This window comes from Leucopleurus acutus (assembly GCF_964270905.1).
Source record: "Leucopleurus acutus genome assembly, chromosome: 3".
Taxonomy (NCBI): Eukaryota; Metazoa; Chordata; class Mammalia; order Artiodactyla; family Delphinidae; genus Leucopleurus; species Leucopleurus acutus.
In genome coordinates, this window is record NC_139145.1 from 132,102,317 (window position 1) to 132,129,271 (window position 26,955).

The 26,955-nt window shown below is 37.8% G+C and overlaps 1 protein-coding gene across 2 annotated transcripts in view; it reads right to left on the reverse strand.

The window, feature by feature from the left end:
- The window catches only part of GPBP1 (GC-rich promoter binding protein 1), a 72,410-nt gene extending 48,057 nt beyond the window's left edge, over positions 1–24,353 (reverse strand). Inside the window, exons 1-2 of one of the 2 annotated variants that reach the window (XM_082837234.1) lie at positions 24,178–24,353; positions 21,982–22,944 (exon numbers count right to left, since the gene is read on the reverse strand). The gene's annotated coding sequence lies outside the window, so the exon portion shown is untranslated. The remainder of the gene's footprint in view (positions 1–21,981; positions 22,945–24,177) is intronic. The other variant, XM_082837235.1, reaches the window with a different exon arrangement.
- Positions 24,354–26,955: the final 2,602 nt, after the last annotated feature.

The window sequence follows — 26,955 nt, forward strand, 5'->3', positions numbered from 1 at the left end:
CTTACATGAAAAAAAAAAATCATAAAAAAAAGAAGAGGAATGTTATGAGAATTGTTATTACTTGTTAAATTGCTACATATGAAAATTGCTACTTTCACCCCTACAAAAAAGAATTTTATTTAAGGAGAAAAACACATTACTGGAAACAGCATGCTTTCAATTCTCAAGTTTTTAGGTATAATACACAAAATGTAACTGAAGTACTCCAAAACTTATAATGAGCTGACCTAATTTTCATATAAAATGCACCACTACAAAAAAATAAGCCTTACTCTATAAACAAATTTTTACTCACTGAGCTTCTCTTTCCCTCACAAAACTAAACAGTTTAAGTCATCCCTGAATAAGATTTTTTTTAAAGGCTGGTAAAGGTAAACTTTAATTCAGAATTATACTGCAAACAATATGGACTAAATGGCATAAAATTTAATTCAAATCAACTCATTTACTAAACAGCCAATGTAAGCAAAAACAAGTACTAAACACTGAATATCAAGGGCAGTTTTCCTTCTAACAGCTAACAAGTTAACAACTGGATAACAAGGTTGCTGCCTCAACTCCTTTATCAGAAAAGGTATAAGCAAATTATTTATCTGAAGTATTTAACCATCAGAAAAGTGCCAACATTATCAGGGTTCAAACAGAGTAAACATATACACTTAAAAATATATATATGCTGGGATCAGCTTAGATATGTTCTCTGAAAAGTGGGCAGAATCAGAAGAGATAAATAATTTACCGCTAAGCTACACAGCCAGTAATATGAATTCAGATTCTTCTGCCTCAAAAGCCATGTTCTTTGTTCACTACCAGTATATTTCTCAAACTTTCCCACAGAAATTACTTAAAGCCAATAATAAATCCATTCTCCTGCCCCACCAAAATGTATTTTCAGAAAGTAATCAAAATAACTCATCCTCAAGTCCTATTTTTTTACAAACTCATGAAATTTCTGCATTATACTATAATATATCCATGTATGTTCTAATATAAAAAATTTTAAGTTACTTACTATCAAGTAAAATAACCTTGCAGCAAGAGATGACTGGTTTACCCTATGTGTTTCTTAAACTATGTGTTTGAGAAAACACTGCTATAACAATGTAAAATCCCAGCGATGACTTAGTTCAGCTGGAATATCAACATGAACAAAAAAGAATGTAAGTACATATGACTATGGTTAAAAAAAAAAATATCTTGGATACAACTGACAATGTCTCATATAATGCAGAATTGGATTTTTTTAAAAACCAGGATATTATATACTACACTCAAGAAACTTCTAAATTACCATCCCTTAAGAGTCAAAGATAGTCCTTCTTATTTAATATGTTCAAACTTATTTTATTTAGCCCAAGACACAAAACCATAATGCTTAATGTTTTATTTCAATTAAGCAGAAAACAAAACTACCCTCTCCGGCACTGATGCAGGAAGGAAATGGAATTTATCACTGTTTCTCCCCACCTGCCCCCGGCACCTTGGCCAGTAACATAATTCTAAAAAATAAAAAATCTGAAGCAATCAGTCACTCTGGTGAAGAATTTAGAGTAAGCATGGAATACCTCTAAACAGGTCTCTTAAAACTACTGGGGGCTTCCTTTCTAAATGGTACTAAACCATTCTGCTACAAATATATCTGAACTAATGAATCTAGTCACTATACTCTCAACACATCAAGCCAGTAATGAACAGGTCAACCAAACACCACTTAATATGCCAGGTATATCTAAAACCAAGTAGACAAAATACTCTGGGGACAGTAAGCAGCGTGCTTTGAACAGCACACAGGAATAAGAAATCTGAACTACATTTAGCAGGCAAGGGGAGTACTCAGAAGTTTTAAAGTTGCAATTACATGTCTGGAAACGTGCTTTCAGAAAATAAATCTGGTAGCTTGTTGTAAAATAAAGGGGGTGGGGAGGATTCAGTAAATCACTTGGAGAGGAAAATATTAAAATCTAGAACTTTAGTTCCCATTACCACCCATTCATAACAAATGTTTTCAAAAGTTTCATTAATTTTTTAAAGGACTATTCATGAGTTCAATTCCAATGGAAAAGAGCTTCCCTCAACTTCCTAAAAACTACAATATAAAAGCCAAACTCAAAGCTCTCTTATAAAAAATGGAAGTAAAGAGAGCAAGAGTAAGGGAGTAGTACAGGCAATTCAATAAAGTTGTAACACTCCCTCACACCATACACAAAAATAAACTCAAAATGGCTTACAGACTTAAATGTAAGACATAACACCATACAACTCCTAGAAGAGAACATCGGCAAAACATTCTGACATAAATTGTACCAATATTTTCTTAGATCAGTCTCCCAAGGCAATAGAAATAAAAGCAAAAATAAACAAATGGGACCTAATCAAACTTATAAGCTTCTGCACAGCAAAGGAAACCATAAAGACAACCTACGGACTGGGAGAAAATATTTGCAAACAATGTGACCAACAAGAGCTTAATTTCCAAAATATACAAACAGCTCACACAACTCAATAACAAAAAAAAAAACAACCCAAACAAAAAACGGGCAGAAGACCTAAATAGGTTTTTCTCCAAAGAAGACATACGGACAGCCAACAGGCACATGAAAAGATGTTCAACATCATTAAGTGTCAGGAGAAATGCAAATGAAAACTACAGTGAGGTATCACCTCACCTGATCAGAATGGCCATCATCAGAGAGAGTGTCTACAAGTAATAAATGTTGGAGAGGGTATGGAGAAAAGTGAACCCTCCAACACTGATGCTGGGAATGTAAATTGGTGCAGCCACTGTGGAAACAGTATGGAGGTTCCTTTAAAAACTAAAAAGAGTTACCATATGATCCAGCAATCCCTCTCCTGGGCATATATCCAGAAAACACGAACACTCTAATTCAAAAAGGTACATGCACCCCAATGTTCATAGGAGCACTATTCACAATAGTCAGGACATGGAAGCAACCTAAATGTCCATCAACAGATGAAAGGATAAAGGAGATGCGTGTGCGCGCACGCGCACACACGCGCGCGCACACACACACAATGGAATATTATTCAGCCGTAAGAAAGAATGAAATAATGCCATTTGCAGCAACATGGTTGGACCTGGAGATTATCATACTAAGTGATATAAGTCAGAGAATGACAAATATGATCTTTTATCACTTATATGTAGAATCTAAAAAAACAGTACAAATGAACTTATTACATAACAGACTCACATAGAAAACAAACTTACGGTTACCAAAGGCAGGTGGGGAGGGATAAATTGGGAGTATGGGATTAACAGATGCACAACACCATATATAAAATAGATAAACAACAAGGATGTAAACAACTACACTTCAATTAAAGAAAAAATTCAAAAAAATAAAAATATAAAGAAGGGGGTAGTAACAATGGATATGGAGTGGGGGAAAAATGGCAGAGAGAGGAAGACTGCAGAAACAATCTACAGGTGGGTGATAGTAGATGACTGGATGTGGAGAGCTAAGGAGGCTGAGAAACCAAAGATGAAAAACATTTCAAAGTTAGGAAATGAGGGGGACACAAAGAAGATTTGGGGATGCTAGTAAATGGTGTTAACATTGTGTATTCATTTTGTGAGAATTTATCAAGCTGTATACTTAAAATCTGTGCACATTAGTGCATGTGCGTTACAATTAATGAAACATTCAAATGCAAACTTTTTTTGAACAGAAAAACAGGAACAAAGTTCCCAAGAACTATTTGGTAACTTGGAGTGAATCACTGAAGGTCAGTGATTTAACCATTCATGCCTAGGTACTAGAACCTCTGTAAAAAACCCAAAAGGAAGGGGTACAGAGAGCTTCCAGGTTGTGGTACACCCCAAACTCCACAGGGACCCTTCCAGACCTCACCCTATGTACCTCTTCATTTGGCTGTTCAGTCGTGCCCTCTAGCATATCCTTTAGAATAAACCAGTAACAGTGGTGTTTCCTTGCATTCTGTAAACCATTACAGCAAAATATGGAACCTAAGGATGGAGGAGGGTTTTGTGGGCATGGGAATCTCCCATTTGCAGCCAGATCAGACAGAAGTGTGGGTAACCTGGGAATCTACTACTTGAGGTTGGTATCTGAATTGGGGGCAGAAGGGCAGTCCTATGGGACTGAGCCCTTAATCTGCAGGGTCTATACTAAAGGGTCTATAGTAACTCCAGGTAATTGGTGTCAGAAAATCCTAACTGAATTCAACTGTAGAACACCCAGTTAAGTGTGTCCACAAAAAATTGGAGAACTGCTTGCTGCCTGGTATATGAATGCATACAGAAGTATCTAACTATCGTTCAAAAATAAATAAATAAATAAGGAGTCGGGGTAGATTCTCCAAATAAAGAGCTAACATGAGTGCTGACGCCACGAAGATATTTCGCTTTTCAGAGTCTTTCAACATAACGGTCATTCAATAAACAATGCTCACATACACAAAAGTCCCAAACAGCTTTTTATCACCTCATTCTTGAATATGAAATAATAATCAAACATTTTAAGGAAAGTGGCAATAGGAAAGGGACCACTAAAAACCACGAACACAAAGGAAAAAAATAATTCAAGAAATAACTAGCAAAATGGAATTTTCAGAACCCCAAAGATAAAGAGCAACTTCGGGACAGATAAAAAGAGAACACTCCTGTAAAGGAAGGAAAAAAATCAGAATGCATCAAAATTCTTAAAGATCTCCTGCTATAACACAACAAAATAGCAATCAAAGTGCTGAGGGAAAAAGTATTTTGAATCATGAAAGCTATACCCAAAATATGAAGTGTGAGGCAGATAAATACGTTCTCAAACAGTTCCTAACAGCCAGGAGGAAAGAGAAAGACCAGTGGGACTTCCCTGGCAGCCCAGCTGTTAAGACTCCACACTTCCACTGCAGGGATTGTAGGTTCAACCCCTGGTCAGGGAACTAAGATCCCACATGCTGCATGGTGTGGCCAAAAGAAAAAAGAAAGAAAGAAAAAGACCAGTGACCAACATTTTCTGTGAGTCCATAAAAAAATTAACTATTAAACAGGAAAAGATGCCCTGCTATTCTCATCACAAGAGAAGTACGAATTAAAATACTGGAACTACTCACCTACCAAACTTGCAAAAATCTTTGTTAGGGTGGGTCCAGAAAAGCTTGTAGTCTAGAGTTAATTTTTGTCCCACTAATTGGAGCTCATCCTTTTGAAGACTTTGCCTATACTCCATTTACTGCCTGTGCTCCATCTATTAGGTGGTCTTTCCACTGAGGCTGATGGAAACAAAGACTTTTCCTGGTCCTATGTAAATCTTTGGAATTGTTTCACCTACTCCTTTCTGGTGGTTCTATTCCCTGGCTTCAGTCACTTCCAAACGCGCGTGTGCAGGTCAGTCCTAAGTCAAAGCCTTGAGTGGACCCTTTTGAGTTATCTCTCCTGCCAAGTTTCCTATTACAATACTTTGCCCCACAAATTCTACCTACTTTGACCTTTTCAAATTTTCAGTTGTCTCCTTAACTTTTAGTTAAGACCACCAGACTATGTTTGAATTCACCCTCCCTGTGCTGTAGCCTATTAATTTTCTTCAAGCAATGAGCTGGGGCATTTATAACACTGACCACCTCCTGTCAACCAATATCTAAAAGCCTGTTTCATACATTTTAGATTTCTCAGATGAGTGGGTAAATCTGGTTATCTGGTTGCCTGTTAGTCCATCACAGCCAGAAGTAAAAGTATGCATGCCAATTCAATGTTTTTTTAATTTTTTTACCAGAAACGTGTCTATTTTATTTTATTTTTAATATTTATTTATTTGGCTGCGCCGGGTCTTCGTTGTGGCATGTGGGATCTAGTTCCCTGATCAGGGATCAAAACCCAGGCCCCCTGCATTAGGAGCACGGAGTCTTAACCACTGGACCACCAGGGAAGTCCCTGCCAACTCAATTTTAACACTACAGGATTTTCACTAAATTGAATGTTTTACTTGTATAAATTTTCTCATGGAGTTTTTCTTGAAAGGATTCAACTAATTCCAATTTAACTGTTTCCCAAAGCAAAGTCCAACAACAAAATCTAGCACTCAACAAAATGAAATTCATAATTTTCAGCATTCAATCAAAAATTATCAGTCATGCAAAAAAGGGGGGGGGCTGCAGGAAAATGCTACCAATAACAAGAAAAAAAATCTATCTTTATAGAAAGATATCCAGAAATGATGGATATGATGGAATTAGCAGACAAGGACATTAAACCAACTATATGTTTAAGGAAAGGGAAAATAGGAACACAAAGGAAAAACAGAAGATATAGAAGATACTTCTAAAGATTAAAAAAAAGTAATATCTGAAATGAAAAACACTGAATAGTATTAACAGCAGATTAGACAATGCAGAAGAAAATGATCAGTAAGTGTACTGCTACGGTAGCGTTCAAACTAAAAAGCATTAAAGGAGACAAAGACAGACACTTTATAACTGAAATGTACGTTTAGCAAGATAATTCTAATATTTATGCACCCAATAACAATGAAACACTTTTATAAACCAGAAAATACAGGTGATACAAGAAAAACATAGAAGACTTGAACACACCTTGCTCAGTCCAATAAAAATCTAATGGATAAAAAATTAGTAAGAGTATAGAATATTTAAGCCATACTCATTTAGGTGTTCACAGATTTTATATATCAAATACTAAACCCCCAAATACAGAAAGTATATCTTCTTCAAGCACCCATCTTAGGCCACCAAAAAATCTTTAATAAATTTCAAACATACCTACAAACAGCATTATTTGACCACAATTCAATGAAACTAAAAATAACAAAACAACAAAAAGACTCTTCTACACGTAATTTTAAAATAAAGTAAGTGAAAAGAAGCAAATTCACAAAACCAATAGTAAACAAACTGGAAAAGCTGAAGAACTACAAATAAATCCCAAAACTGTTTTGGGTGGGGGGGGGGAGATCAATAGAGAAGCTACTAGAATATAAAATCAGAAATGACAAAAAGCATAAGAAATCATCTGAACGACTCTATGTAAGGTTGAAAATATAGAAATGGACAATTTTTAGAAAAATACAATTTACTAAAAATATCCCCAGTAAAGAGAAAACCTAAACAAATTACCATGAAAGCGTTCCATTACCAAAAAAAAAAAAAAAACAGTCCAAAAGTGTCCTTGAGAACCAAGATTCTAAGCACTGAAGGAAGGAAATACACATGGTAAGACAGAAGGCAATAAATAAAAACCCTGTGGTCCTAAAATTGAATTGGAAGTATCAGTATGAACTTGTGCAGTACTGTAGGGTAAATATACATTAAGACTGGCTTAGAATTTAAATTCTACTTTAAATATCAAGCATTCAAAATTTAATTCAATGCTATAAAACAACTATCACTTTTAAAACTCTTCCATCCATGGATGAATGGATAAAGAAGTTGTGGTACACGCTAAAAATAAAATTAAAAAAACAAGGAAACCCTGCCATTTGCGAAAACATGGGTAGACTTTGAAGGCATTATGCTAAGTAAAATAAGTCGAAGAAAGACAAATACTGTATGATCTTACTTATATGTGGAATCCAAAAAAAAAAAAAAACCAAACTCACAGAAAGAGATCAGATTTGTGGTTACAGAAGTGGACTGAGGAGGCCAATGGATAAGCGTGGCCAAAAGGTACAAACTTCCAGTTACAAGATTCCCAGGGTGGAATCCCACTAAGGGTGGAATGTACAGCATGAGATAATGGATGGTAACTAAACTTACTGTGGTAATCATTTCAGGATATACGTGAAGTCAAAATATTATGTTGTACACAAACTTACACAATCATATATGTCAATTATATCTCAATAAAACTGAAAAAAGATCCAAGGCATAAAAAAATTTTTAAAGAAAACCCTTAACCATTTCACTACAAGTTACTTATCAAAACATTCAGCATATATATATATGCTATTCCATTAAACACAATTAAGCTCCCCATAAAAAAATATTTGACATATTTGTTTTCTGAATAACACAATTCATCAACAAAAATGACATTTATGGAGCAGATACTCCAAAACACCACATTAAACAACTTTCTCCACAAGAACACATACTAGTATGGAATGAATGAAGAACTGAATGAAGAACAAGAGGGAGGCAGGGAGGGAGGGAGGCAGGGAGGGAGGGAAGGAGGGAGATCAGCTCAATCTTCCCAGGTATCAGGAATGGCAATTACACGTAAAAAAACACAGGCGCGATACTGGTAATGATTATCCACAAACTACCGAAATGTGAAATCCACCACACTAAATTACAATGAATGTGGTATCAATTTAATTCCATAATTGGTTACCTTGTGCTGAAACTCCACATAAGTAGATTTATTACCAAAGAACAGTAACAATCTTTAAGAAGAGAAGCAGGTAGAGATAGAAAATTACTGACAAAAGTAAACATTACAGAAAAGGGAAAGAGAATACTTACTGAGCATCTACATGCAGATACCATGTTAACACTTTACATCTCAATCTTCTTAATAAGAAAAAGTATTTTAATCCCCATTTTACAAATTAAAAAAAAAAAAACAACTTGTACCCATGGTGTCACAGCTAGTTCCAAACTAGCTGTTTGGAGTTAAAAACACAAAAATCTTACTCAGTCTTTTCATCTAAATTATGGCACAGAATTCATTTTTTAAAACACAACTGTCCTATTCACAAAATAATGGGCTTGATAATTTGCATTTCAAATCAATTTTCTAGAATTAGGAAACCATGAATTTAAGAATACAGTTTTCTTAATTCCAGATTAAACAGTTCTTTAACTCCTTTTTATCTAATGAGTCCACTTTAAAAGCCACAATTTCACCATAACATTAATATGCAAATTGAAAGAAACATCATTGGTAGACAAAATACACCTGACACATACAGAATTTAGTATGTGAGTAAAGTTGGGACAACCCTGCCTCAAAGCTTACTCAATCATCAAATGGATCAAAGACTTAAAGGAGAAAAAAGCAGTCATTATATAAAAAGTAGAGGAAACTTTTATTATCTCAGAAAGGGGAAGGAAGGCCTTTCTAAGTATGACACACAAAAACAGAAGTAATAAAAATATATTTACATATAAACTCAAAAAGCATTCTATATGATAAAATTCACAACCAAGATCAAAGAAAACATCACACTGCGGCAGGGGGGGGGCATACTTGTCACATAAAGCACATATAAAGGGGCTTTTCCCTTCCTACATAAAATGTTGCTATAAATCAACAGAAAAAGAACTCAATAGAAAAATGAGGAAAGAATATAAAGAGTTCACAGAAAAAGATCTTATATATAAAATTTTCATTCTCGGGAGTTCCCTGGTGGTCTAGTGGTGTTAATATGGAATAAACTTCTAAGATAGTTCCTTAGTAAAAAAGGTTACAGAGCAAAGCGGACATCATGCTACTACCTGTATAAGAAAGAAAAATATAATGTACTTATATATACATAAGGTCTCCCTAGAAAAATTCATAAAAAACAGTTTCTTCAGACAAGAACTATTGCTGGACAAAAGGACAGAGAGGGTGACTTTTCCATTAAAAACCCTTGTACTATTTGTAATTTGCACGAGGTGCATGTATCCAAAATAATTTTAAATCCTCTTTAGTCTGATTCAGCTTTACCACTTCTTGAATCCTCAAACTCTTTAACATAATCCACCTTTTTCTGAAGCCAAGTTAGGCTGAAGAGCAGGATCCCAAGAGCAGCAAACAAGTTTCAACAAATGAACTTATAAAGCCTAACCCTATGAATAAGTTCACCAAGGGCTAAGAGATACAGGACCCTTGATATGAAATGAAAAGATTTGGGGAATTCCCTGGCGGTCCAGTGGTTAGGACTCTGCACGTCCACTGCAGGGGGCATGGGTTCAATCCCTGGTCTCAGGGAACTAAGATCCCACATGCCTCGTGGTGTGGCTAAAAACAAATTTTTAGAAAATGAAAAAGACTTGGAAATTCAGGTACCTTAACTTAAGGACATAAATGGTTATGAAGACAAAAATATACACTGAATATATATATTCTCTCACACACACAGACGCACACACAATCTGCTAAGCGATCTGCTTTAGGGCTTTACAAGTACTATCTCATTTAGTCCTCACTACATCCCCAGGAAGTTGATATTGTCTTTTCTACAAAACAAGAAAAACTGGTTTTTATATAGATGTGAAGCACATTTTAAAGTTCCCAGGGTCACAGTACAGTCAGTGGCAGCTCAAATTCTTACACCCTACACATGCTGTAAATAACCCAGGATACATTAGGTAGAGACCATGCGTTATATAAAATATTAGCTTTAAGTTTAACAAGCACCTAGGTCAGTCTCTAAGCTCTGAGTTTAAGTTTTAATCTTACCTGTCAGGCACTGTCTTCAGCCATAGCTTTATATCAAACCATACAAAATACAGATCTCAATCTGCTAGACAAAAAGTCTCTTACGTGGCAAAAAAAAAAACAAAAAAAAAAAAGACGAGGAGTAATTTGAACTACCGCAGCAGTCACAACTTGCTTTCCACTAACCTAGCCAACTTTGTCTCCAAATAAGACTCTTGTCCTCTCATCGAATTCAGTCCTTGGAAGGCCCTAATTTTAAGAACTAAGGTGACAACATTTTTACTCACTTTTCCCCATTTCCACAATGTGCATATAAAAGGTACTCATTTTAAATGAAGAAAGACCAGAGACTACAAATCTAAAACTATCAGTTGAGTTAAAAAAACATGAGGCAACTAAGCTTGCACAGGAAAAGTCCTTAAGACATCTTGATTATCAGGTAGTTTTCAACCTAGCTAGCGTGCATGAAGCAATGATTTCATTATTCACCTAATGATACTTGCTGCAGTAGCCTCAAGTTTAGCATCCTGCTAGAGCTTTAGTAAATAAGGCCCCCTGCAAGGGATCTATAAGATCCAAAGCTAGACCAAACTGAGAAAATTTGTAATAATACCAAAAATAATTAAAGCTCTACGGACATAAATCTGCATTTCCATCTTTGAGGAGACAATGTAAAAGGATTATGTTTTCTCAAATAAAGACATTAGTTAATATAAATGAACAATTATGGCCTTCCTGATTTCCAAAAATGAGGAGCCTGAATTAGCCACCCACATATTTTAAAGTCACTCCTTGAACTCTAAAATGTGTTTTATCTTTTTAAACCTGAGAGGGCAATTTCACTAGATTTCAATCCCTCTGACTCAACACTTCAAAACTGGGGACATTTTTTGAAAGGCCAGGGTCATAATAAAGAACTCTTTATCAGGCAGTCCCCTCAGAAAGGCAACAGCAAATCCAAAGCCAGCCTTGAATCTAGCAAACAGACTAGAAGCTCATGTAACAATTTAAGTCTAGGCAGATAAAACCGCTTCTAAATGATCAGACAGCAAAGAAACTCGGCTGTAAATAATCTCCTAACAAATTTTACCTAGTCCCCACGCAGTTAAACAGCAGTTCTATAATAAAAATAACAATTATATATACTCAATTTGGGGGGAAAAAGTGAAGTTACATTATCTAAGATGTTAACAATTATTTTGCTGTTAACAATTCTTTTGCTCTGCAAGTAACTGCTCTGCAAATAACTGCACTGAGCATATAACAATAAACAAATAAGACAAGGTACCTGCCCTCAGAAGTTTATGCAATAAACATGGGTGAGAGTAAATAAGCTAACTAAGAGACTGATCTGAATGAAATAAACAGGATAATATAGAGTAACAAGACAAATCAAAGGATACAGGAAGGGGGATGACCACTTTACATAGAATGGTTAGAGAAAGTCACTCAGAATGTAACATGAGTCAAAACTGAGCTAACAAGGAAAAAAAAAAAGAGGCAGAACATAAAGGCCCAAAGACAGGAAGGAAAATGCTTAGTGTAGTCAAGGAAGAGAAAGAAGGCCAAAGGTCAATGGTCTAGGAAGACAGTAAACAAGGCTGCAGAGAAAGGAAGGGGACAAACAATAAAGACGCTGGTAGGCTATAGAGTCTGCATGTTATTCTTAGGGTCCAATGGAAAGACACTCTGCTCTACGAATCATAAACTACAGGAGTGTAAGAATAGCACAATAACAAAGTTACAAGGCTATACAGCAAGTAGTTCAAATAAGAGACAGATGGCAGCTTGTATAAGCCCAGTGACAGTGGAACAGAAATGGACATATTTGGGAGAGCAAATAGATTTGCTAATTGATTAGATGGGAGGAAAAGAAGGAATCAAAAGTGAGCCCTGGTTATTTAGCTTGAGTAGGTGGATACTGTATCCATTTATTGAGCTAGGGAAGAATGGAGAAAGTATGGGGCTGTGAAACACTCAAAAAAGTTCAGTTTTGGATATGTTAAATTTGTAAACTAAATGGAGAAGTCAAGGTTAGTTAAATTACAATAGTAGAATACGGGGAAGATCTTTTGCATAAAGATCCCATTTAAAACTATGGTACCATACTGCAGGTTAAACAATTACCTCAGAAGAGTGTAATGCATTATGCTTCAACACTTTTAAACTGGTCATAAATGCAACCTAAAGATACCTGGTTTCTGCTCAGTTCTGTCCCTTCAACTTACATTTATCTATTTTCCCTTATCCACAATCTTCCTCCTGGTCATATGATCCTCACACACTACTATCTATCTGACCCAGCCATAACAATACTACTACTACTGTTGGTTATCATCTTACAATTTCAAAGCATTTAGCATTCATTATTTCACTTGATTCTAACAATAACTTTGTGAAACAGGAAAAGAACCAGTTTTACTACGGCAGGAAATAAAAGTCTTACAAAGGCTGGCCGGGCCAACAACAAATAGCTATTATTTACTAGATGGGATGAAATCAGTGTTCATATTTAAGGACTCTGTTTACTCTGTATTCACAGAACTTCAGAGCAGACAAACTACATGAGTTCAAGAACTACATTTTTGCCTTGTTTGTTACTAAACAAGAACCAGTGAAAGTACAGGCACATAGTAGACACTCAAATATCTACAGGCAATGAACATCTCTAGCATAGACTAGTACTCAAGAAATAAAAATCCCAGATCCACTGTTGAGCCAATGTTTTACAGTAAATAAGGTGGTATGTTTGTATCCTACTTTCTCATTTCCAATACAGAAATGTTGTCATTTATTTTCCAAGTATGCTCAAGTATAAATTAGATAATATCTAACATTTCAAGCTACTCAAAAGAAGATTGCTCTATGAATTCAGGATGGCATTATTTTGCAACCAGTCTTATTTCACATATCCATAAAAAAAATTTCCCCTTTTATTCCGAATTTCCTATAAAAGATTTTAGGAAAGAAAAGATGTCAAACAGGCTTTACAATAGAGCAGAAAAAAAGATCAAAAACTACCATTTGTATTTATCGACTACTATTTTGTGGAACTGACATAATACATACATATCAAGGAAGAGGCCAAATAGTTCCACATACTTAAGGTCAATTGATATTCAACAGAGGTATTCCAACATGATTCAATGGGAAACAAAGTCTTTTCAACAAATTGAACTGGGAGAGTAGAACATCTAAATTAAAAATAATAATAATAGAGAAATGAACCGAAACCCTTTCACAGGCCAAAAAATCATTCAAAATGGATCACAGACATAAAAATATAAGCTAAACTACAAACCTTTTAGAAGAAAGCTAAAAAGCAGAAGAAAATCCTGTGACTTGGGGTTAGGCAGAGATTTCTTATGACACAGAAAAGCACAAATCAGGGACTACCCTGGTGGTCCAGTGGGTAAAACTCTGCGCTCACAATGCAGGGGGCCCAGATGCGATCCCTGGTCGGGGAACTAGATCCCACATGCATGCCGCAACTAAGAAGCCACGTGCCGCAAATAAAGATCCCACATGCCGCAACTAAGACCTGGCACAGCATGCATACATGCATGAATATTTTTTTTTAAAAAGCACATATCACGAAGAAAAAAGTAACCAATTTTACTATAAATTTTGAACTGCCTGATCTTCGAAACACAGTTAAGAAAATGAAGACAAACCATAGATGGGAGAAATTTGCAAAACGTGTATCTAATACACTTGTAGCCAAAATATATAAAGAATTCTTACTATTTAATAAAACAAGCCAATTTTTTTTAATGGACCAAAGACTTTAATAGACACTTCACCAAAGCACATAAAAAGATGCTCATCACGTCACTACACCATATGATAGCTTTAATGTTTGCTAACTACCCACTCAACTACCCTGGCAGTAAATACTATAAAAATAAAGGAATGTACTCCAATTAATCACTGTATTATTAATCAACTTGAGGTACTTTTCTTCCTTAAAGGACAAGAATACTTAAGAACAATAGATCATCTGCTTCTTTTAAGAAGGGCAAATAACCTGTACACGGTGTTTTGGAAATTGGAAGGCAGGGAGGTGGGTGTCTGATCACACCTGTGCTATTACATATTGCAATACATTATTATGTCTTTTTTTATAGCTATATATCATTGTGATCTTATTATATGCATAGGATATTTTATTTCAGGATAGTATACACACTTTAAAAAGTGCACTTTAAAAACGTTAGGGATCTGACTGGATTCTGTACCACTGCTCTAGAGCTGTGCTTTCCAATACGGCAGCTAGTAGCCATATATTGCAATTTATATTTAAACTAACATTAAATAAACCTTAAAATTCAGATCCACATCTGCACTAGACACATTTCAAAACTCCATAATGACATACAGCTAGTGACTATTATACTGAACAGTATAGACAAAGAAATGCTTCCATCTTTTCACAAAGTTCTATTGGACAGCACTGCTCTTACAATACAACCTATTACTTAGAACACTAAGGAAGTTAACTGTAACAAAAATGAAGATAAACAGAATTCAAATTATGGTTCTGTCACCTACTGTGAAGCCTGGGTAAACTAATTTCAAACTGAGTTTCTTAAACCACTGAATGGAAATAGCATTTCTTCTATATGATAACTGGGAAAAGCACGTTCTAAATTAAAATATTATATAACATTATTTATGAAGTGATCCTAAAGGAGAATATTCCTGAAAAAGAACTCATTTGAACATTTTATTATAAACAACTCACAACTGCATCACATTAAGGAAAATAAAATTTAGTTGCTGGCTAAGAATAAAATATCTTCTAAGTTCCTGAAACAAAATAGTATTTGACTTTCTTTATATTGTCACCCTACAACTCTAACTATGAGCCATAATGGGTGGGAGTCTAAGTTCTGGATACAGAATGTATGGATTCAGAAATACCACTCGCTTACTGGCTGTGTAACCTTAGCAAGCAATTTAAAATCTGTGACTTCATTTTCTCATCTATAAAATTAGGACAATAGAACCTTCCCACACAGTGTCTATGAAGATTAAATTAGTTAATACAGTTAAAAAGCTTAGAACACTGCCTGCAACATGGTAAGCATTAATATTAGTTATTAAAATCCACTCATTATGGTAAATGTTGGTATCAAGAATAAAGAACTATAACTCAACAACAAAAACAATCTGGTTTGGGGCTTCCCTGGTGGCGCAGTGGCTGGGAATCCGCCTGCCGGTGCAGGGGACAAGGGTTCGTGCCCCGGTCCGGGAGGATCCCGCATGCCACGGAGCGGCTGGGCCCGTGAGCCACGGCCGCTGGGCCTGTGCGTCCGGAGCCTGTGCTCCGCAGCGGGAGAGGCCACGGCAGTGAGAGGCCCGCGTACAGCAAGGAAAAAAAAAAAAAAAAAAATCTGGTTTAAAAATGGGCAAAAGACTTGAATAAATATTTCTCCAAAGACATACAAATGGCCAATAAGCACATCAGACATCACTAATCATTAGTGAAATTCAAATCAAAACCATAATGATACCACTTCACACCCATTAGAAAACAAAACATGGAAAACAACAAATGTTGGGAAAAAATAGGGAGAAATTGGGACCCCTGTGAACTGCTGATAGGAATAAGAAGTGGTGCAGCCACGATGGAATACAATATGGTGGTTCCTCAAACAATTAAAAATAGAATTACCATATGATCCAACAATTCCACTTCTAGGTATCTAACCAAAAGAATTAAAAGCAAATCTTCAAACATATATTTGTACACCCATGTTCACAGCAACATTATTTAAATAACCAAAAGGTAAAGGCAACCCATGTGTCCATCAATGGATGAATGGATAAGCAAAATGTGGTACACACACATATAATGGATTATTGTGTCTTAAAAAAAGGATATTCTGATTGACCCATGCTACAACATGGATGAACCTCGAAGACATTCTGCTGAGTGAAATAAGCCAGTCACAAAAAGACAAATACTTCATGATTCCACTTATATGAGGTACCTAGTCAAATTCATAAAGACAAAAAGTAGAGTGGTGGTTTCCAAGGGTTGAGGGGAGCAGGGAATGAAGAGTTATGGTTTAATGGGTACAGAGTTTCACTTTTACGAAATGAAAAGAGCTCTGGAGCTGAGTGGTGGTAATGGCTGCATAACAATGTCAATGTACCTAATGCCACAGAACTGTACATTTAAAAACGGTTGAATTGGTAAATTTTATTGTTGTATTTATGCATAATATGTCATGCATATTCTGCCACAAATTTTTAATTAGGACAATGAAGTCTATTTTATTATGAAGTAAACATAACTAATTTCCTCAAAGATTTCACTCAAAACATTTAAGAAGTGTTTTGAAGAGTACAATATCAATAGGTATGAGGTACCTAGAATAGTCAAACTCATAGAAAGTCAAATGGTGATTGCCAGGGGCTGGAGAGAAAGGGAAATGGGGAGTTAATGTTTAATAGGTACACAAAGTTTCAATTTGAGAAGATAAAAATGGTTCTGGAGATGGATGGTGATGATAATTGCACAATAATGGAAATGTACTCAAGGTCACTGAACTGCACACTCAAAAATGGCTAAAATGGTAAACTTTATGTTTATTTTACCATAATAAAAAAGTTCCCTCATTACAAATATTGGGAGATTAGTGAGTGCAAGGAGTGGAAAACCTTACTTACATATCTCACACCGGTTCAAAAGGTAGAAAGACTTAAATCTTCTAAAGTGATACAAATTTAGAATACACTTTCTCCTCTAAACTTATAACAACTCAAACCTCCTATTTGTGGGGCAAAGACTTTTAGCTAGTTACACTGACACAACTACTGGTTGTAAAGAATTACCCCTATTGTGCTTTTTAACTATGTCCACAAATTCTTTTGACAAAAGGTGGAGCCTAACTCCTCACCCCTTGATTGTGGGTTAGACTTAACGACTTGCTTCTCATGAAGTGAGTGTGGCTGAACTGACTTCTGAGAATATGTCATAAAAGGCATCACGCTTCTATCTACCTCTCTTCTCAGATCACTTCCTCTGGGAGATGCAGCTGCCATGTAAAGAAACTCAAACAGCTACAGGTCTGTATATGGTAAGGCATATGGTAAGGCAATTGAGTTCTCCAGACAACAACCAGCGTCAACCTGCCAGCCCAATGAGTACACCTTCTTGGAAGGAGATCCTCCAGCCCCAATCAAGCCTTCAAATGAGTGCAACCCTTGAGATTTTCATGAAAAGACATGGAGGGAGCCAGAACCACTCAGCTAAACTGCTACCAAACTTCTGACCCACAGAAAATCCATGTGCGATACTATTTTTCTTTAAACTCATTCATTAAAAGAATATACAGTTGATGCTTAAACAACACAGGTTAGAACTGTGCAGGCCAACTTATATGTGGATTTTTATCAACAGTAAATACTACACTATCCACAACTGGTTGAATTCGTGGATGCAGAACTGCAGATACCGAGAAACCTCAGAAATGGAAGGTCGACTATAAGTTATGTGTGAATTTTCCACTTCAAGGGTAGGTGCCCATAATCCCCACGTCATTCGAAAGTCAACTGCGTAATTTATGTTCACTGAAAAGCTAACTTGTTTTTACTAGTATACATATGTAAAGACAAAAATGACACTTTTTCAGTTGAAGAATGTTTTTTAACATATCTGCAAGTTGAGTTTCAAAAGAAAAAAACCTATGTAACTAGAATTTTTTTCTTATTCTTGCTTAAAAAAATTGTTTTAAGTATGGAAAAAACTTTTAAATGTAGTTTTAAAAATATATAACCTGAAAACTGGATTAAAGGGTAGAAAATGAAGATCAGAAACACTGCACTCCTCAAGCTGTGAACAGAAAGATGACTAAAGAACAAGAAACTGAGTAGGATATCTTGTATAAAATGATGCAGAAACCAGCAACTACTTGAAAAGATACAGAGCAAAAGCCTATAACTACTCTGCTAGGTGAGGCAGCTAACAAAAAGGGAAAAAGCAAGCAGGTAAAACTGAAGAAGACAGACCCAACCACAAAGGGTCTTCAACAATTTTAACATTTTGTTTTTCACAATGCTACTGTTGAAAGAAATGAACCTGCTATCCAAGAAAATACATGGAAGCACCACCAAAATTATCAATTTCGGAGACTTCTGGAACCACACAGCCAAAAAGAATTCATGTTAGGAGCCCCTCACACATACATCATTAAAAGCAGGGAGGGCAGGGAATACATTTCTTTCCAACCTACTCTTCCCTAAATATTCCAAATACATGACCCTAAAGGCTGCTAAAGCAACAATAACAAGAACTATAATTTAGCTAGATTTCTCTGGCCACAGGAGACTTTGTGGAGACTGAATGTAACTAAAGGCTAACACATGAGTTAGGAGGTTATTTCCTTAGTCAAGGACCAAACTAGCACAATAAATGGAACTGGAAATGAGTAGGCAGGGCTGACTGGCATGCAGGTAATGCCATTAACAGAAACAAGAGAATAACTTCAGAAACTAAATTACTGGTTTGACATGTAAAATACATTAAGCAAAATTTTAAAATGTTACAATTAGAATAAAACTTTACCTCTATATCACACCTCACAATTAACAAAGCCATCAGTTTTATGAAGAAACTAAGGCCAAGAGAGGTTAAGTAAATATACAACGTCATACAGGCCCTTTTCTAGATATTCCAAATCCAAGACCAAAAATCTCCTAACTCCCAGAAATTACCCTTTTCTACATCACTACCCTTACCTGGAACTAAACTGTTATCAAAACATTTTCATCAAAAATTAAGCAGAAAAAGTGGTTGACTCAAAGATAATCTGGCCTGGGTTTAGGTTCTATCCTCACTTGTAATTTTACTTTCAGATTAGAGGTCCCCATCCTTATTCCCTTCTCTTGCTAACTTTAAATTTTATTTTCTTCTCTCTTATGTTCACTCCATAACCTGAAACAACATTTTTATTTTTAGCTAACCAGAGTTATCCCTCAAATAGCTACTAACAAATAGCAAAACTAACAGTAGTTTATCTTCTTTCAGCTGGTCTCCAAGCGCCACTAGTAATCAATATTAACTAAAGAGAAGCAGTAAATAAGAAGAAAAACAAAAACATCAGTGATTATGCTCAAAAAGAATGAGTTAATAAAGTAAAATCCACATGAAGGCAGTATTAAATATGACTAGTGATTAAGCATTTGGGACTCTGGAGTCCGACTTGGAAATTTGGTCAAGACTCCAACCTAACCTTGGTCATAACCAAGTAACTCTCTCCCAGTCTCAGTCTCCCTAAAATCTTAAATTTCTCACCTATACCGCTGTAACAATAGTACTTTCCTCTAAGATATACTATGTACACAGCAAAATACATGACACTATCATCATCTATAAACGTTTGTCATTATAATTGTCATTTTAGACCTATATATTTTTCAGGCACAGGAGGGGGAAAAAAGGGGGAAAAAATGGGAGTAGGGGAGACAGGTACTTAAGGGGGGGAAAAGAAGCAACCCAGCAATTGTTCCAGTTACTACTGGTACTGTATATTTCAATGCAAAGAAAATAATTAAATATTTATCAAAAACTCAAGTTGAGTTAATCTGTCCTTGAACAACTACTGTAAGCAAATTTCACGAATGTCAGACTATCCAAGGATTAGAGCTAACTGAACCTGGTCGGGCTTCCCTGGTCGCACAGTGGTTAAGAATCTGCCTGCCAATGCAGGGGACACAGATTCCATTCCTGGTCCGGGAAGATCCCACATGCCGCGGAGTAGCTAAGCCCCTGCGCCGCAACTACTGAGCCTGAGCTCTGGAGCCTGCAAGCCACAACTACTGAGCCCACGTGCCACAACTACTGAAGCCTACGTGCCACAACTACTGAAGCCTGCACGCCTAGAGCCCATGCTCTGCAACAAGAGAAGCCACAATGAGAAGCCCACACACTGCAACGAGGAGTAGCCCCTGCTCACCGCAACTAGAGAACGCCCGCACACAGCAACGAAGACCCAACATAGCCATAAATAAATAAACAGATAGATAGATAGATAAATTTATATTAAAAAAAAAACCCTGGTCACTGAATAATCGTTATCCTGATACTACTGCTTGGAGTAACATCATCAATAGGAGAAATTTAAAGAAAAATAATCACAAATAGTAAATGTTATGTGGTTCTTTTCTATAAATAAAGGCTATTCACTTCCAGTTCAACTTCTCAATCACGTTTAAAATGAATGTTCTTAGACAAGTAACTTGAAAATCCACTAAGTTAAGGAACATAAAATACAAGCCCTCTGAAGCATAAAAAAATAAGGGGGGGGGGGAAGAGGGGTTGTTCTCATCATAATTTTACATAAATCAAGGTGGAAACTCAATTAGCAGTACTACACACAGCTCTGACCCAGAAAACACAAATATCTTATTCTATTCTAACAGAGAGATTTATTGAACTCTAATCTCAATTTTACATCAGAAAGTAAATACCATATATGTATATCTAAATACCTACAATCTTTCGGACTCACCTATCTCTTCTGCTCTAAGTGAGCTAACAAGATACAACAGTATAACAACAAAAAAAAGTTCTGTGTTCAAGATAAATGAGCAACTGACCAGTTATTAGGCCATCTTGGCAAAGTGTTCAAAAATTACAATTTTTTAATCTCAGAAAAATAATTAAATGAAATAAACTCTAATTTTAGCTACATTGATCTGTTGATATAAATTGTTTAAAAATAAACTTAACTTTTTAAAAACAAACACTTCTACTCAATGCCTATGATTCAGTGAAAAACTAAATGCAGTAACAAATCGTAACACCACTCAATCCTCAAATATACAAATATTATTAAAAGATGATACTCTTATTTGTCAAAAGATTTCTATTACAGCAATTAACATTCACAACTTTTTTAACAAGCTTTGTTTATAAACTTAAGGCAGCATAACCTTCCAAGGGAGAAAACATACTTGTTTTTTGTGGGTTTTTTTGGTTGTTTTTTTTTTAAGTTATTTGAAAGGTTCTTAGTGCACCTTGCTCACTTCCTCTCAGTTTCTGTTCCTAGTAATGAACTGACTTTTTGGAAGTCAGATCTTAAGGAATAATTTGAAATACAAAACCACTTCAAAAAGTGTTTCAAGAAATTTCTATAATGGATTAAAAAGTTAGGAACTGTTACCCCTTAAAACAATTTACTTCATGAAATACCAGATTAAAAGTCAAGCCCTATAATTTGTTTTAAACAACTACCTAACTCTAAATTGGAACACTAAACTGTATTTAGAACACAATTTACACTCATATTTAGAAAAGTAAACTGGCTATTTGTTGTGTTTTTTTCCTACCTTTCTACCAATCCATAAAGCCATACTGACCATATGGATTTTGTCTTTTACTTTAGAAGCACAAAAACTTCAAATTTGGACTGTTCCATCTGAAATATTCTTAACTTTTAATTCTTTCTGCATTTCAATTTACTTAATAGTTGTTTTCAGACTGCTCAGGAAACTGAAGCCAAGCAATCTTATTGCAAGAAACTGAAAGGCTTCCAAGAATAACACAGGGATAAAGTTGACTCTCATTACAGTTTACAAACAGACATTTGATTTGCTCACCATACGGTACTTACAAATTCCAACAGGACTGCACAGGAAGGTGTTGGGTTTTTCTCTGTAATCTTTATGTTTTCCAGTTTGTTTTTTTATTTTGTATCCTCTGAAATAAAATCCAAGTTCTTTGAAGATACTTAACCTATGGCTACTTGACATAGAGTTACTTCAGTCAGCTACCCATACTTCTGTTTTAAAGTTTTCATATGGTTATCTCCAGAATTAGCCAAGTTCCTTGGATTTAAGATTTTAAAGTCTTCTTTATTATTCCATGTACTTGTCACTGTTGTACTTATCCACTCCAGATGAAATATCCAATTTACGAGCCAAAAAGCAAAAACAAAAAGAAAGTTTCACATCTGAAGAGCATTCCTAAACATCAGCATAAACAGAGACACACAGCTATCTCAATACTACCGTGCTGCTGGGAAACTGCAACATCTTAAATTTCCATGTAAATAAAAGATAAAAGCAAAAAAACTGTATTCGTTCAATGTCTTCATTTAGAAAAGCTGTCCCATTGTGACATGAAAAGGGCTGAGGTCAAAAATTCCTAAAACTTTAAATAAAGGTAAAAATAAACTGCCATGAAACTTCAGCAATATTTAAACAGTAATTTGAAACTGCAGAGAAATTACTCAGTACACAAATCAAACATATCTTACAGTTCTGGCTGAAGAACACCAACAAGAGGGGAGGGATTGGGGGGCGGGGGAGGGCAAAAATACTACCAGCTGAAATACTTTAACCAGTTATATAATCCGTTTGAACCAAAATACTGAAGAAATGCCTGGGTCTCTTTAAAGCTTGTAGAATTGTTCACTACTACCAATTCACTTCAGAGATGATTCTTGCCAATTTTAATAAACTTCTGGGGCAAAATTATCCAGAAACATTGTAATTCCAAAATGGCCACTTGAAATATCCGGGGCCTTTTACACAAAACCTAGAAGATGATCTTCATATCTGAGTAATTCAATCACCTGTAAAAGTTATAAAAAACAATTTAAATTACACAGTGAGCTTTAATTTTGAGCTAAAAATTAATCCCCAACCTAAACAGTCAACCTCTGGACAGAAATGCACTTCTATACCAAGCAAGCACCCCAAAAAAGTCAAGAGTATGAAGAGGACTTCAGGATATGTAGAGACAAGGGAAAAACGATGGGAGATGGTATTATGGAGGGCAAGCGCTGATTTCAAGTGGGAAGGGGGTGCGGATATAAGCTAACAGGATTATATAAGCAAACCTCCTTATACGTTGAATAAATATTACAAACTATGAAACAAGCAAACAATCTTACAAAAGACCTTCTGTATTTTCTATTCAATCTACCAAAGGAAAACGAATAGACAGGTGTGCTGCCACCGAGCATTATTACTAAATGCAACTTAGAGAATGAGGGATATAAAGAGAAAGACGCTCCCTCCAAATAAGAATGTCCAAAAGAAGAGGCATGTTTTCCCCGCTCAGAGTAGGAAGGTTAGTGCCTGAGAAGTGGGGCGAGAACATTCCTTAAATTCGCCCGAACGTGAGACTTACCCGGCTTCTAAGGGCAGCAAGGAAATGTGAGGCTTCCCAATTTCCTTGAATTAAGAAAACAGGTTTCTTTCTCACAGCGCTGAGGGGGTGGAAGAACCTAGCCCTTCTCGTAAACCGCGTTCAGAGTGGTTCTCTCTCCCAAACAGACCAGTCCCCTCAGACCCCACGGGACTCAGAGGGACTAGACAGCGCTCGCCTCAGTCCACAGCTCGGGCCACGGACCTCGAGAGGCGGGCTGACCGGGCGCGCTGAGAAACCACCGAAGGCCACAACTCGGCCTCGACTCCCTCAGCCCTCCGAGAGCGGCAGCGGTGCGGAAGGAGGCGGGCGCGTGCGAGAGGCCGGAGCGGGGAAGACCAAGCACGGACGGCGCCGGACTCGTTCCCAGCCTCCGCCAAACAACCCCCCCCACCAGCCGCCCAGGCTAAGCCACCCACCCCCTCCCCACAACTGCCACCTCCGCTCCACCAGGACCAACACCTAGAGGGGCCTCCCCGCGCTGTCCTCCCCTCTCTCTCCTTGCTCTCCCGCCACCTCCCCCCCGCCGCCGCCCGCGGACAGCCTCACACTTCGCGCAGCCAACGCCGCTCCCGACCCCTCAAACCTTAACGCCGACACGGGCACCCCCCTCCCCTCCCCAGACCCCGGCGCCGAGCCCAGAGGACGCTGTTACCTTCTGCGACACCAGAGGTGCCCCTGGCCTGGGGGTGCCGCTGCGCTCGATCCCGGGAGGAGGTTTTCGGTACTTTGAATAATCCCCTTTTGCCGCTTTTCCCTCCCCCACAACCAGTCTCAGTCCCAAAATGGCGCCGACCCGATCCGCAATGTTCTGGGCCAAGTCTCGCGAGATCGTGGAAGGTGGCGAGGCGGGGAAGGAACTAGAGGAGCTGAGGAGACGGGAGAGGAAAGGCGGGGCGAGGAGAAGGAGGAGGGAGATAGGGTGTGGAAGAATCGGTGCGAACGAACCTACTGGGCGGGGCAGCAGGAGGAGCACCTCCACCAAAGAACCTTCTGGCCCAAGCAACCGCTCACGCCCCGGCCAAAGAAGCTCCGCCCTCTACGTCGGGCGGCTGGGGGGAGGGGTGGAGGGCGTGGTTATGCCTAGGGGCGGGGCTTCGAGGAGGTCCCGGAGGCAGGGGCGCGCAGGGGGCGGTGGCTCCGTGCGGTGACGTCAGGAGCAGCTGGAGTTGGGGATTACCCCCTGCTGCTGACGTGAGGACGGTGAACAATCGGGAAGGTTCGGTGGAAGGGGGAATTCCCCGCTGCTCCCTGAGGAGCCCCCCCCCTCCCTTCCCCCAATCCGGGGCCAGCCCGGAGCCCGGGATAGTGGGGCCGCCGGGGGTGGGGGCCAGAGGGGAACGCTGCTTCGGGAGGCGGCCGAGCGCGCTCGAGTGGCGCGCGCCGCGGCGTCTTCCACTGCTAGATGTTCGGAGGTGCCGCGGCGCGCGCGATGCGCGGAGTACCCCGCTGGGGCCTGGGCGGCTGCGAGATCACATACTCGCCTGTACACTGCCCCTCCACGGGCGGAGCGCCGGCAGGGTTGGCGCAGGGCTAATTGGGCGCCCTGAAGCAGTGGATCCACTACCGTGTGCAAATATTAGGGGGTGTCGGACATAAATAATATACGTATGGGAGGCTGGTGACTGAAGAGGCGAGACTCGCTCTTTGGAAACGAAGCCCAGATTCTCAAGGGATAAAAATGGCTACTGGATATAATCGTGCTAATTATCGTTTCTGTCTTTATTAAATCTACAGCAGGGGAGAATTATTTCAAGTGTCTCGGTCCCACACAGTTCAGACGATTTTGTGTAGAATTCTGCGGGCGTCACCATTTTCTAGTTGCGATACCTTTTCGCGTTGTAACTGAAGGCTCACTTTGAAACCTGTGAAATTAGCCTTCCAAGAGGAAGAAAAGTAACAATGTTTGTTTACGGATTATGTGGGGGGAAGATGTCTTAACGAGGGAAAATCCAGAGAATATAAAGTACTTGGCTCTTCGCCCTCCTCCGAGCCACAAAGACTTCATACACGGAAACTTTATGGTTCTTTTATATGCATTATGGGGTTTGTAGTTTAATGGACTGCTTCTAAAAGCTCCCTGAAAGAATATTTGAATGTAAACTCACCAAAAATTACACCTCCCAATCTTTTAGTCTTCGTAGGGGAGGTGGACACTTGGCAATTAATAATGCCTCGCTGAGTGCAAAGAAATTAACACTTGCTAGATTCCTTGTCTGTGCCAAGCACTTAATCCTTATTCCAGTCTCTGAAGTGGGTGTTACTTTCCCCATTTTGTAGATGAGGAAACTGGTTCAGGTTACACGACATGGAAGTTGGGTGCCACAACTTGCCTGTACCAGACTTTATCGCAAGTCCGTTTGGGTCTTAATTCGCCTTCTTTCCACCACACCACATTGCTTCTGTAGAAGTAACTTATGTATTGGGACAAGACCTGCTTTTCCTTCTGTTTCTAAGCATGATGTCAATTCAATAAACAAAGGAAAAGTATTGATAATTTAAAAACACTAATTGTGCCTTTCCTATGGCGAAAGACATTGTAAAGTTGAAAACCAAATAATGAAGTAGAGAAACAGTTGTAACATGGATGACAAAAAGGTTAATATTTAATTATAGACACTTGGCTGCTATCCTTAATATCTAACAATGTTTAATTTACATAGTAAATATATCAAGAGCTCTTAGAAATTAAGGAACAGATAACCATACTGACTCTTAAAAAGTCAAAGGACATGAACAAGCTAATCATGTATGTGTCAGTAATTATATGGAAAGATGCTCTACCTCACTAAAATCAGAAAAAACGAAAATAAAACTAATAGTGACGTATACTTTCTCCTAGCAGATCGGCAAAGATTTAAGAGTAAAACCTAGATGAAGGTATAAGGAATAGGCATTTGCATTAACCCGTATCAGCTGCTCTTCTACATCTTAGAATTTTTATTTGTAAAAAATAGGAAAGGTGTCCAATAATTTATAAAGATACTCATTGATAAGTTGCTTAAAAGTACAAAAAAAAAATTGAAACAACCCAAATGCATATAAATACAGTGAGTAAATAATGGTACATCCATAGATGGAATATGAAGCCGTTAAAAATGAGGATATAGGGCTTCCCTGGTGGCGCAGTGGTTGAGAGTCCACCTGCCGATGCAGGGGACACGGGTTCGTGCCCCGGTCCGGGAAGATCCCACATGCCGCGGAGTGGCTGGGCCCGTGAGCCATGGCCGCTGAGCCTGCACGTCCAGAGCCTGTGCTTCGCAACGGGAGAGGCCACAACAGTGAGAGGCCCACGTACCGCAAAAAAAAAAAAGAAAAATAAGAGGTAGATTACAGGACTGTCCACTTTTTGTCATCTAAAAAAAGTATATATCAAAGGATAAAGTCTAACTGAATAGATACCAAAATGTTACCAATGCTTATTTCCAGAGCA